Source organism: Aethalodelphis obliquidens, unplaced genomic scaffold (genome assembly GCF_003676395.1).
Source record: "Aethalodelphis obliquidens isolate GAN/ISIS:26980383/991018 unplaced genomic scaffold, ASM367639v1 scaffold55, whole genome shotgun sequence".
Classification (NCBI taxonomy): Eukaryota; Metazoa; Chordata; class Mammalia; order Artiodactyla; family Delphinidae; genus Aethalodelphis; species Aethalodelphis obliquidens.
This window is the reverse complement of record NW_020837999.1, coordinates 3,828,656-3,841,783: the sequence shown is the minus strand read 5'-3', so window position 1 is coordinate 3,841,783 and position 13,128 is coordinate 3,828,656.

The window sequence follows — 13,128 nt, the reverse complement described above, 5'->3', positions numbered from 1 at the left end:
AAAGTTACCCAAAATGAACAGAAATAAGCTTTTTACTTTCTTCAAAAGCTCAACAGGTTTCTCAATATATATATATAAATCGAGAAAGGAGCCAGTGGTACCTGTCCCTGGGCATGTGGTGAGGGACACAGAATTCCCTTGGGGCTTCTGCAAACTCAGATTTATTGAGAACTCAAGGTCCTTCAGCAAACAGAACACACGGAATTTTCAGAGATTCCGGTAATGATGTTTAAAAAGCAAACAAAAGTATATTCAGTGCGGTCTTTTCTGGCCTCAGCTCTGGAATGATTTTTGCCCTCTTTCTGCTAAGAAGGGACTTAGGGGAGAAAATGGAAGCTGTAGTGTCAGACAGGAGAACAATGGAACCATGTTTTAGGTGGTATTTTAAAAATTACAGCTATGGAACCTTTCATCCTTAAAAATCTCTGGCATCAACCGAGAGCAGATACGGCAGGTGCCTTTGGAAACATGGGTTTTCCTTTTTTTTTTTTTTTTGGCAGTGGGTGGGGGAGTCCTTGTTGTTTAAAATAGGTTAGTGAATATGTTGCCTATTGTTGGCATGACTGCAGTCCTCAAAGAGAGTATAATACCCAACCAGAAATTGCCTACTGTTTTCTTTTATTGCATACAAGCTCAACACGATGGGAGAAATGTCCTTGAAACTTCAACCTGAGAGTATCTTTGTAGGAGGTGGTGGCATTGCCATCTGACAATCAGCTGAGCACTTGGGCAGCTGCTTTTGAACCCACCCTCATATACTGAATACTCAGTGGCAGAAAAGATCCTGTGGCAGAGGCTGGCTGGTAAATTCCCCCAGACTAGGGGTGTGTCAAGTAATCAGACTGAAGGCCAGACTCCCCAGAGTGACACCTGAGGGCTTTCCTGATATGCCACTGGCCGGCCTCTCCAATTTATCCTTTCTTCCTGCCCCTCCCCCACTTCTCCCACCACAACTCACTGTAGCCCTCACTGAACACATGAAGGAAGGAAGGAAGGAACCCTTTCAAGCAGCTTCTTAAAAGCAAAAACCCTACCTTTCCCTACCTCCATGTCTTACAACTCTACATTTTGGAAGATGGAGCTATAATACTTTGTTCTAGAACCAAGTTTTGGGGGGTAAGGATTTGCTGACAAATGATCCTTTGAATTTACATGAGGCAAATACTCTAATCCCATTCCCCACCCACAGATATAGGGTATCTATAGGTACAGACTGAATGTTTGTGTCCCCTCAAAAACTCATGTGCTGAAGCCCTAATCCCAAGTGTGATGGCATTTGGAGATGAGGCCTTTGGGAGATACATTAGAGTTAGATTAGGTCATGAGAGGACCTCATGATGGGATAAATGCCCTTATAAGAGGAGGAAGAGACATGAGATTTTTGTCTGCCACGTGAGGATACAGCAAGAATGTGGCCATCTGCAAGGGAGCCCTCACCAAACAGAGCCAGCTGGCACCTCGATCTTGGATTCCCAGCCTCCAGAACTGTGAGAAATAAATTTCTGTTGTTTAAGCCACCCAGTCCATGGTATTTTGTTATAGCAGCCTGAGCAGACTAAGACAGAAATTGGTATTGATCACGGGGTGCTGCTGTAACAAATACCTAAAAATGTGGAAGTTGCTGTGGAACTGGGTAAAGAGCAGAGCTGGAAGAGTTTTGAGGTGCGTGCTGGAAAGAGCCGACATTACCATGAAAGGAGAGTTAAAACTATTCTGGTGAGGGCTCAGACAGTGTGGGAGCAACGGGCTTGGCTGTCCTTGAAGGCTCTGCTCACAACTATGGTTCCTCTACATGGAGGCCCTTGGGTAGCATGGACAATGGTAGAAGGGTAGGACTGGATCCTCCTTGTGCTGGTGGCAAAGCCTGGCTTCCAGGTGCCAGCTTTGAAAGGGGGAGAGTGTTCTGGAAAGCCAACCTGGCATCTGTTTGCAGTTTGGAAGACAGAAAATTTTAAATGGGGAGAGAAAATTCCTGGGGAATCCTGCGAGAGATAAAAGTGGGGAAAATTGAGAGAGAGGGCAAGTAAGGGAGCTTGTTTGAATTTTAAAAGAGAGCCATTTTGTTGTGGGGTACTTTTAAGAGTTGCCAGAAAATGGCTCAGGTTCACTGCCACCAGGTGAGGGGCTGAGAACTCCTTTGCTAATCTTTCCTGCCACCAAACCCCACCCTCCAACTTGTTATAATACTTGTAGTAATTCAACAAATAGTGATGTCTCTTTCAGTTTCATTCAGCGTTGTGCTAAGCCTTATGGGCCGTATAGAAAATGTAGGAGACACAGGTGTATACCCAAGTTGTTTACAGCCTCACAGAGGAAACAAGGTTCACTCTTGCACAAACAAGCACACAAAAAACAGTACAATACTAGATAGTAGAGTCCACAAAGAGCTCTGGATGGTGGCTCTTTGCTGCATATTAGAATCGGTTGGGGAACTTTGAAAAATCTTGAGCCCAAGCCATACCCCATAGAAATGAAATTAGAATCTCTGGGAGTGGGACCCAGACATCAGTATACTTTAGTTTCCCAGGTGATTCCAAGGTACTACAAACAAGTTTGAGAAACCATGTTGAAGGAAGAGCATTAGCTCTAACTGAAAAAATCCAAGCTGTCCATTCATTAGTTCTGTAACCTTGGACTAGCCAGTGAATATCCTGGGGTCTGACTATTCCAGAGATTTTTGTAAGTCCTATGAAGGGCACTTTATGTCTCCAATGATTAGCATAATGACTGCCACATCAAAGGTACCCAATAAAGATGTATTTATTTCAATGGATAACAATAGAAGAGATATTTAATAAGCTTGCAAATTAACAATGGTACTATTTGCAAAAGATAGTTTAGTGATAATATTAGTAGTCAAAATTGTGGTAATTCAGATTCCAAGTTAAACAGTAGAGTCAAGCCCCAGTGTTTAACATGGTAGCTGTACCTAATGGTGTTCCACACGTTTGCTAAATTGAGAAGTGCCTTGGGTGGTTTCGAAGAATCAAGAGTAAAGCTTTTTCGTTCACCTTGGGAAATTGCCTGCTTCATTGCTCTGGTCTCTGTCCATCTGTCTGTGTACCACTGAGATGCCAAGCCAATAAGCCTATGACAGAGGTCCACGAAAGTACAGAGGATACGGGAAAGAGAGCGAGATGGGGGGTGGGGGAAGAGGAAGAGGAGGAGGGGGAGGGAGTAGGAGTTAAGGATTCTTGGGAAAGAAGGAAGAGGAGGGGTGTGACAACAATAATGGGAAGGGATTAAGAGAGGTTGGGAGGATGGAGAGTGACAGAAGAGACAATGAAATGCTGGATGGGCTCAATGGTTCAAGACGATGAGATGACAATAAAGGTTTGGCTTTATGATGATTTGAAGGTCCCAGGAGATGGGAGCAGAGGAGAGAGGGGGTTGGACTTGTAAAAGGAGCTGATAAACCGTAAGAATTCAGAGAACACGGCTATATAGCCCAGCAAGAGCATGTCAGGTTTTACTTTCCTGACACTTTGAAAGCATGAAGGTGGTTAACTTACCTCCCGTTCCTGAAAAAGCCCAGGCAGGGGCTCCCCTGGTGGCGCAATGGTTGAGAGTCCGCCTGCAAATGCAGGGGACACGGGTTCGTGCCCCGGTCCGGGAAGATCCCACATGCCGCGGAGTGGCTGGGCCCGTGAGCCATGGCCGCTGAGCCTGCGCGTCCGGAGCCTGTGCTCCGCAAGGGGAGGGGCCACAGCAGTGAGAGGCCCGCGCGCACCGCAAAAAAAAAAAAAAAAAAAGCTCAGGCAGGCAGCTCCCTCTGGGACTTGCATTAACCCTCGTGCTCCACTGCCAGAAGCATGAGCTCACTCCACTCGTCCGTCTGCAGTCCTCACAAGCACGATCAAACTTTATGAGGCTTGTTACCAGCAAATTACATGAGAAGCTGCAAAGGATTGGAGGGAGGAGGGTGGCAGTGGGGGGCCAAGTACACTGCCGGGAAAGGGGAGCAGGGGTAGGGATGCTGGGCTCAGCCTTGACTTGGAAGGCATCAGAGTCCATCAGTGAGCAGCTGGCAGCTCCTGCCACCAGGGCCCAATTTTCCAAGTGATGACTTGAGCGTTCACACCTGCACTGGCTGCGACCAAGGCCCTCCCTCCGCAGAGTTAATGGTGCAGGCAGAACCCGGGAACACTTTTGGCCACAACAACAATTTCTCTCCTCTTTGGCCTCACCTTCTCTACTGGCAGAGCAGATTTCTCTCCAGCTCCTCGTCAGTTTCTCCTTCATGGGTCTCTCTGCTGCTGAGGTGTGTAGATCCCACCTCCTTCCCCAGCTAGGCAGCCTCAGAGAGACCTGCTCCAAGACACAAAAGAATCCCAGTACGTTTCCCCTTAGATGAGCAGCTGGTCTCCCCCCCTCCCCATTGGCTTCCTCGTCCCCTTCCCAAAGTACAGACCCAAAACAATTTACTTTTTTTTTCCTACATAACACAACCTTGGACAATTCTCTTTACAGTTTTTGGCTTCCCTTGGTATATTCTCCTGGAAATAGACTGGAGATGGCATAACTAGAAATAACCCAGGAGCTGGGATTCCTGTGGCTTGGCGTAGCTCTTACAGAGAGAAGTAGAAAACTCATGCAGATAATTTTGCTTGAATACTTTCCTATAGCAATTGCCCCTTGGAGAGTCTCTGTAACCAGGGTTCCTCTCTCTTCAGTGCTACACACTTTTGTAGGAGCACACACACACACACACACACACGTCCAAGTGAAAACATGCTCACTCACAATCTTGCTGAAACAGCACCAAATCAGAGTGTCCAAACAGGCCTGATGGTTTGGGGACAATTTAGGAGATGGATGCAGGGTAAGTTCAACCCAGGCAGAGTTTTGGACAGATGCTTTAGACCAATCTGAAATGCAGGAAACCAGGGAAGCAAAGGAAAGATACCACGTGAATGCTGTTATATAAATTTTCTCTCCCGGCACAGCTTGAGGTGGTTAGATGTTGTTTCTATCCAATGGGAGCTACTTAAGCTCTCCCACTAATGCTGGAAAAACATTCACTTAGTAGGCTTGTCCAAGCAATTCCCTTTTTAATTCAGACATGATGAAATGCAGGGGAGAAGCAGTGCCCCAGGGCTGCCCGCTTCAATACCATCACTCCTGACACGGCACACAGCCACATGTCCACCCCAGCGGTCCATTTAAAAGCCTGACAAGGAAACTATGTTTACAGTCAGGTTACAGAACAGGGCAGGCAGGGAGGCAATTAACACCTTCCCCATAACCCCTTTCCTTCTGTTTCCTCTCCTTCCCAATGCCCACACAACATTCACACACAAACCCACCTCCATCCCTGGCCTTAAGTGCTGTTTGATAAGCTCTTCCTCTGGCGCACCCACCTCCTTGCACAATGGTTCTCTCAGAGTGCACCTTGCAGGAGAAACCGTGTTCACGCGTGGACCACTCACTCACACTCCCTCTCAGATCACAGCTAGACCCACAGCCTCTTCTTTTTGTTCCATCCACATTTTTGTCTAAACACATTCATGTGCCATTTTGTCTCCCTAAGCTTGAATCTGCTCCCATCTTCTTATCATGCACAGTCGTTCAGGAAAATATCCCTGCCTCCTCCCATGTCCCTGACCCAACCCTCCACCACGGCTCTTATCTCCCTCCACCTCTCAGCGGCCAATTCAGAGGCTCCTCCCCTGTTCCTGGTACTCACAAGAAGCTTCTACACAAGGCAGTATTATAAGTATTTTTTTATCTTTCTTTTTAAAAAATTTTTAAACATCTTTATTGGAGTATAATTGCTTTACGATGGTATAACTACTTTATGGCTCCCTCGCCCTCTCAATACATTCCTGTCCTTCCAACTGAACTAGATTCCCCTGAGTTAAAAAACCTGCCTCTGGATTATGTAACAAGTTCCTCGGGGAATACATGAGGATTCAGCCAGTCACTTAAAAGTAAAGCAAACTGCCAACAACAACAACAAAAAACTATTAAAAAAAATGCCTAGTTTACGCAGGAACCTAATTAAAGAAAGATCTAGTTGGTGAAGAGTGGTGGGAATGGAGGCAATTCTAGTGTGGGTAATGTGAGTTTCTTGTCCAACAGCCATTTTGCAAGTGTTAACGGGATAAAAAATGCCATTGGGGAAAACATGCATCTTTGAATACCTAATATTGTGCTTCACGAGGTACAGTAACTGTGTCAAATATAGCAGTATTCACTGCAGCAATACGCAATACATACCACAAGTGTGATTAATTAGCCAGACTATCTACAACACATGCTATCAAACATTCACTATTATGATGAAGTTTAATAACATCACATATCACACTGTGATTAATATACATTCAATGATTCAAATATGGCTGTGCTGTGCTTATAGTTTCTTTGTAAGAAATGGAAATCATTGTAACACATTTCACACATATTTCCATATATAACTTTATTTTTCTGTGATATTTCCAAAAGTTGGATATCGTCCCCATGTGATTGCTCAAACGAAACTCTCGCGTACACTGAGTTCCACTGGCAGGCTGACTTCCAAAAAGAGTGGCTTGAGATGTGCAGGGAATGCAGGTGGCTGAGGGGCAGAGGAGAGCTGGAGAGAGCATGGGAAGGCCTTTCTCTACCTGTCTTTGCAGCACTGGCCCTCAATTTACCAGAAAAGCCGCCCAATAACAAAGAACTGCTGAGTGCTTCTTGGGGAAATTGAGACTACCCAATCCAATTGACAGACCGGCTTTTAACATGCTATCTAGTCCAGGGGTCAGCAGGTAGCAAATCTGCCAGTAAAGGGGAAGATAGTAATGTTTTTTGATTTGGGGGCCATATGGCTTCTGTCACACCTGCTCAACTCTGCCACTGAGGTCCAAAGGCAGTGGTAGTCAGTAACCAGTGGGCAGAGCTGCATTCCAAGAAAACTTTATGTATGGACACTGACATTCGGATTTCATGTAATTTTCATACGGCACAAACTATTATTCCTCAGTTTACTTTTTTCATTCAAATATGCAGAAACAATTTGTAGCTCACGGGCTGTGGAAAAGCAGGTGGTGGGCCCGATTTGGCTCGTGGGCTGTGGTTTGTTGACCCTGATTTAGAGAGTTCAACTGCAGACATTTACTGACTCTCGAAGTCCCTCCCTGCCCTGCCTTCTCTCACCCCTCCCTACCTCCTTCTCTCTCTTTTTGATCTCCAGCTTCTGCCTGCTGGGCCTCCAGCAGTTACCAAGGGCATCCTGACATGCCAGATACACCCTCTCTGTATCGATGGAATCCTTTTTTTCGCTTTGTTGTTGTCATTGAGAGTGGGGATTTCTGTTATTTCTTCTAGGAAAAAAATGCCACTGAAGAAATGCCTTTCTGGACCTCCTCATCAAAGAAGATGCTTCTTCTCACCTCCAGAGGATGGGAGCTCTTTACTCCTATTCAGGAGCGGGGAGGGAGCCAAAACCTTCATGTAACTGGTGCCTTAACATCGGTGATATTTCTTTACATGTTCCTACAAGACAACCACAGCCAACCCTTCAGGGAGTGTGTGGAGAACGGGGACCTGGTCAGTCATTTGGGGTCTTGAATAGGGTCTCACAAAGCATAGGTACTAACACCCACTCCCTATACCAATTCCCTGCTGGGGAATCTCCGGATTCCACTTTGACATGCACTCTGTACTTGCGAGCTGGGAGACATTCAGAGGCTGGCTACGTCTTGTCTCTGAGTTCCTCATTCAGGAACACAGAGTTGGCATTGGAAGCGGACCTCCAAGGGTATTGCATGTGAACATGGCATGGGGTATGCTTTTGCCTCAGGCCAGCCCTGACCTCTACAGGCTCTAAGAACTTAACAGAGCTAAACGATATGTGGGGGGCCGAGCAAAGTGCTATATTACCTCCAATTTACAGAGACACTGAGGTTCAAAGTTAGGAAGTAAAATGTCCACAGTCAGAATATGAGATATAGCGGCAGCAGAAAATCACAAAGACTTCTCTCTATCACCAGTCCTTTGTCTCTACTACAGGAGTCCTGTGTGAGTATGTGTTACTTTATTTGTCCTCAGTGAGCATTCTTGCATTTTTATAGCCATAACATTTGCCAAAATGCAACGACACGAGGTCAGTTAATGTCACACTCCAGGCAGCCCCCTCTTCCATCCCTGGGTTCTGGGGGTGGGAGAAATTCGCAAAACTGTAGAACTAAAGACAAGTACACAAGTAAACAAAAAGTCTGCATCCCTGCTCTGGTGCTGTCCTTCCCCCGTGATCCAGGCTCTCCGCTTGTTGATACTTGCCTGCAGAGAAACTAGTCAGCAAGGGGAGGTTCCTGAGAGGTGGGGAAAGTGTGAACACGTTCATAGCATTTTAAGTCTCTCTACATAGTCTGATACCATTGTAAGCCCGCACTCTCCCTCCAACTAGTTATTTGTAACAATGGCAAAACAACAGCAGCTTAGCTGTCGGGATGGGCAGCTGGGAAGAACCGTATCAATCGCCAAACCTCCCTTCTCCCTGCAAGCAGACAAGCCAAGCATCCTACCTTGGCACAGAGAACTCATCCCTCCAAAGGCCTAGAATCCGTATGGGTATTAACCCATTGGTCAAGTCTACTAGAACTCTTGGAAAAACAATAATGCCTCGCTGCTCTGCATTGCAATTGCAAGAGGACAAGATGGAGCTAATCAAAGCTCGCATTATGTGGGCAAAAGGCAGGAATCAATATAAAAAATAAAACTGTTATGTGGAAAGGGCTAATGATAGGCCAGTGTGTAGTTACTTTGAATCAAAACATATGATCTCAGGAAGAGCAGCTAGGACTGGCAAGGTACATCCGAGAAGACCCCAGCAGGACTTTATAATGATGTGCCTCTAAAGTATGAGTTATATGTTAAGCAAGTGTTCTAAAATATCTCATGAACTAAGCTGTCAACAGCCAACTGTTGACCTTGTGCGCTTTCCTTTGAACGTGCCAGGATGTATGATTGGTTCAAGGCCCAGTATTTAGGACATTGGAAAGGGCAGATGAGTATACCCAAATCCCGAGCTGGAAGATAAGCCTTACAAGGCCAGTTGAACAGAATTATGCCTAAGCAACTCTTGAAAGAAATGGTTCTACCATTTGAGACCCATATGAAAATGCAGTTTACTCTTGGACGACGTGGCACCCTGTCCACTCCCCGTGCAGTGAAAATCCAAGTTACCATCTGCTCTGGGCATCCGTGGTTTTGCAGCCGCAGACTCAACCAACCTCAGATCGTATAGTACTGTGGTATGGATTTAGTGAAAAAAATCCACATGGAAGTGGACCCACACAGCTCAAACCCGTGTTGTTCAAGGGTCAACTGTACTTCATAAGTTCCTCATGGGAACATTTCGATTGATTCCAACTCTTCGGAGCCAACAATGAAAAAAAATGTTGACGTGAACCACCCGGCAGTCAGAGTCATCTGGGCCCTGACCCTGGAGGAATGTATTAGTACTCACTGCAGATGTACCCATTTTCATAAATTCATGTACTCCTTCATCCAGCTAACATTTATGTGAACACCTACTTGTACCAGGCTTTATAGTAGGGGCTGGGGAGACAAACAAACAAAAAAGTATTATCTCTACCATCAACTAGCTTACAATCTAATATGGAAATTGACATGAAAATAAACAATTATGATACAACACAATTAGACAATGCCTACAAAAAAAGATGTGTAACAGAAATAGTTACTATTTGTGTCAAGCTCAGTAAGTGACCTAGGGACAGATTATTTATATTAGTTACATAAAATTTAAAAGATGTGAGGGTGTAGGATAAGTGCCTTAATCTTCCTAGGAAGGTCAGGAAAGGCTTCTCAGGGGAGATATTATTTAAGTTGACCAATAAGGCATATAGGCTGCTTCCCAGGCAGAAGAGACAGCATACACAGAGGCACGGAGACACAAGAAAGCATGGTGCATGCAGGCAAATACTAGATCAGAGGCTTCCGGAAGAACTCAGCAAAGTGAGAATCTCCCCTAAATGACACCTTCCTCTAAGGAGACAAGTGATTCTTAAAACCCTGACAGCTTTTCTCCAGTGGGAGACGTGGATACCACAGCCAACCTCTTGCAGATCCTTGAGTAACCTCTCCATACCCCTTTTCCTTATGTGGTCTGCATCCTAACCATACCGGTAATGATCTGTCCTAATAGAAGTGACAGACTGCATTCTGGTTTTCCAACCAATAGGCAGAGACAGGCCAAGCAGCATTGCCACAAGCTTGCCCTGCACTCATAACCTGGACCACAGCCAGGGGTAAACACACTCCGAGGTCCTAGGGTCCAAGCATATTTCCCTGTTGCTATGTCTAACTCTCACTCCTAGATATCTGCTATTTCTACTGACTAGGAAAGCAGCATTTTTATTTTTTTAATTTTTATTTATTTTATTTATTTATTTTTTTGCGGTACGTGGGCCTCCCACTGCTGCGGCCTCTCCCGCTGCGGAGCACAGGCTCCAGACGCGCAGGCCCGGCGGCCATGGCTCACGGGCCCAGCCGCTCCGCGGCATGTGGGATCTTCCCGGACCGGGGCACGAACCCGTGTCCCCTGCATCAGCAGGCGGACTCAACCACTGCGCCACCAGGGAAGCCCGAAAGCAGCATTTTTAAACACAGTCTGATGCAGTGAGAAGAACACTGGATTAGAAGTGAGGAGGTCTAGGGATCTCTGTGAGTCTACTATTAATTATCATGGTTCTTCTGCCAGGTCTCTTAACCTCTCTGGACTCTGGTTTCCACATCTGTAGACTGGATGGATTGGTGCAGATGACTCCCACGGTCCTTTCTAGCTCTAAGATCCTCTGAGTTATTGCTACTCAGAGAACACAATGGGTAGAGGTTGTCACCATACTCACAGTTCAGCCAGACTCTGTGTCATGAAAGATTATTCTAGAACAGGGTTAGCAAACTACAGCCCATGGGTCATATCTGGTCTGCAGCCTATTTTTGTACAGCCCACACACTGAGAATGGTTTGCACATATGTTTTAAAAAATTTAAAATAAAACAAAAAAAGAATATGTGACAGAAACTATATGTGGCTCGCAAGCCTGATATAGTTACTATTTGGCCCTTTACAGAAAAACCCTTGCTGACCTCTGCTCTAGAACACTCAGAAACTGGCCATATCAGAGGCTGTAGCCATTCAATATTCTGGAAAAAGAGTATTTCCTAATTTTTCTTAGGCTGTGTGGCAGATTATATACGGTCACAATTTTTACATTCTTCCTATTGGTCTGTGTCCCAACACCCTGGCTCTGGGTGGGCTCTGTGACTGCTTTGTCCAATAGGATACTGAGGACATGTACTAAGCCAGTGTTGGGGCCCAGGCCTTGAGAAATTGGCACTTTCCTCTTTCTGTCTCTTGGGACACTCTCTCTGGGAGCCTGGAGTGGCATCCCCATAAAGGTGACAGACATGTGAACTGAAGCCGTCTTGGGCCCTCCAGACTGGCCCATGTGCTAGCTGAACACCACCAAGGATCTTCAGTCAACTTCACATGGAACAGAAGAATTGTATAGTCAAGCCCTGCTCAAATTTGTGACCCACAAAATCTGCACATGTAATAAAATGACTGTTGTGTTGACCCTCTAAGTTTTGGTGTAGTTTGTTACATAACTAGAAATAACTAGAATAGGACCAGTGTGGGGTGCTTATGAAATATATAACAGGAGCTTCCTCTGTCTTGGGTGGGATCCCAAATCTGTATTTTAATAAGGCCCTTCAGGTGATTCGTATTCTCAAACAAGTTGGTGAATTAATCTTCATAGTGACTCTGTTCTGGTAGCATGATTTTCCGGGATGTGCTTGGGTGCCTAGATTCTTCTGTTGTACCTTCTGGACGTCTCTAGGTATGGCCTGGAGCTGCGCACAGCCTACTCCCCAGTACTAGTCACCTCCAAGACACCAAGTCCTTTCTTTGGACAGAACATTACCCAAGACTGTGGGGACTGGATTGACTGTAAATATTGAAGGCCAGGTCTTTGTGTCATTTGTCATCATAACCCTCGCATCTAGCATAGATCCCAGCCAGGCACAAAGTAGTTGCTTAATACACGTTTATGGGTTAAAAGCAAATAATAATTGCCATGTATTTATTGATCCTTTACTTCATCCCAGCATTTGGTTTTCTATGATTGTTTCATTTAATCCTCACAGTGATCCTGAGAGGCAGTTGTCATTTGCTTTACCTTAAAAATAACAAACCTAAAGTTCAGGGGATGAATTCGCCCAAGGTAGCTGGTAGAACAACTATTCAGACAGGATGCTTGACTTCAGCGCTCTTAACCATCCCACAACCCGCCCTCTCATAGGTGAGGCATTCATAGTCCCTGACTTTGAGGGGCTTAAAACCTGGGAGAGCCAGAGCACAAGTGCACACCTGGAAACATTGCACAGAGTAGATTGTGTAAGCGGTCCAGCTCTGTCAGCAGACTGCTGTAGGGATCCATGAGAGTTGTATCAGTTGACTGTTGCTTCATAGCAAATGAACACAAACTTAATGGCTTAAAAATACCCATTCAGGGGCTTCCCTGGTGGCACAGTGGTTGAGAGTCCGCCTGCCGACGCAGGGGATACGGTTTCGTGCCCCGGTCCGGGAGGATCCCACATGCCGCGGAGCGGCTGGGCCCGTGAGCCATGGCCACTGAGCCTGCGTGTCCGGAGCCTGTGCTCCGCAACGGGAGAGGCCACAACAGTGAGAGGCCCGCGTACCGCAAAAAAAAACCCAAAAAACACCCATTCATTAGCTCACAGTTCTGTATGTCAGAGGTCCTAGGGCAGTGTGGCTGGGTTCTCTGCACATGGGTCACCCAAGGCTAAAATCAAGGTATCAGGCAGGCTGCAGTCTCATCTGAAACTCAGGGTCCTCTTCTAAGCTCACTTGGTTGTGGCAGAATTCAGTTGCTTGTGGTCGTAGCACTGACTAAGGTCCTCTTTCCCTTGTTGACTATCAGCCACGGGCTACTCGCAGCTCCTAGAGGTCACGCATTTTCCTCATTCCCTGGCCCCTCTATCTTCCAAGCCAGCAATAGAGAATCTCCCTAGTGTTAAATCCTGCTCACACTTCAAACTCTTTAGGAAGAGCCCAGTGCCTTTTAAGGGTTCCTCTGATTATGTCAGATTT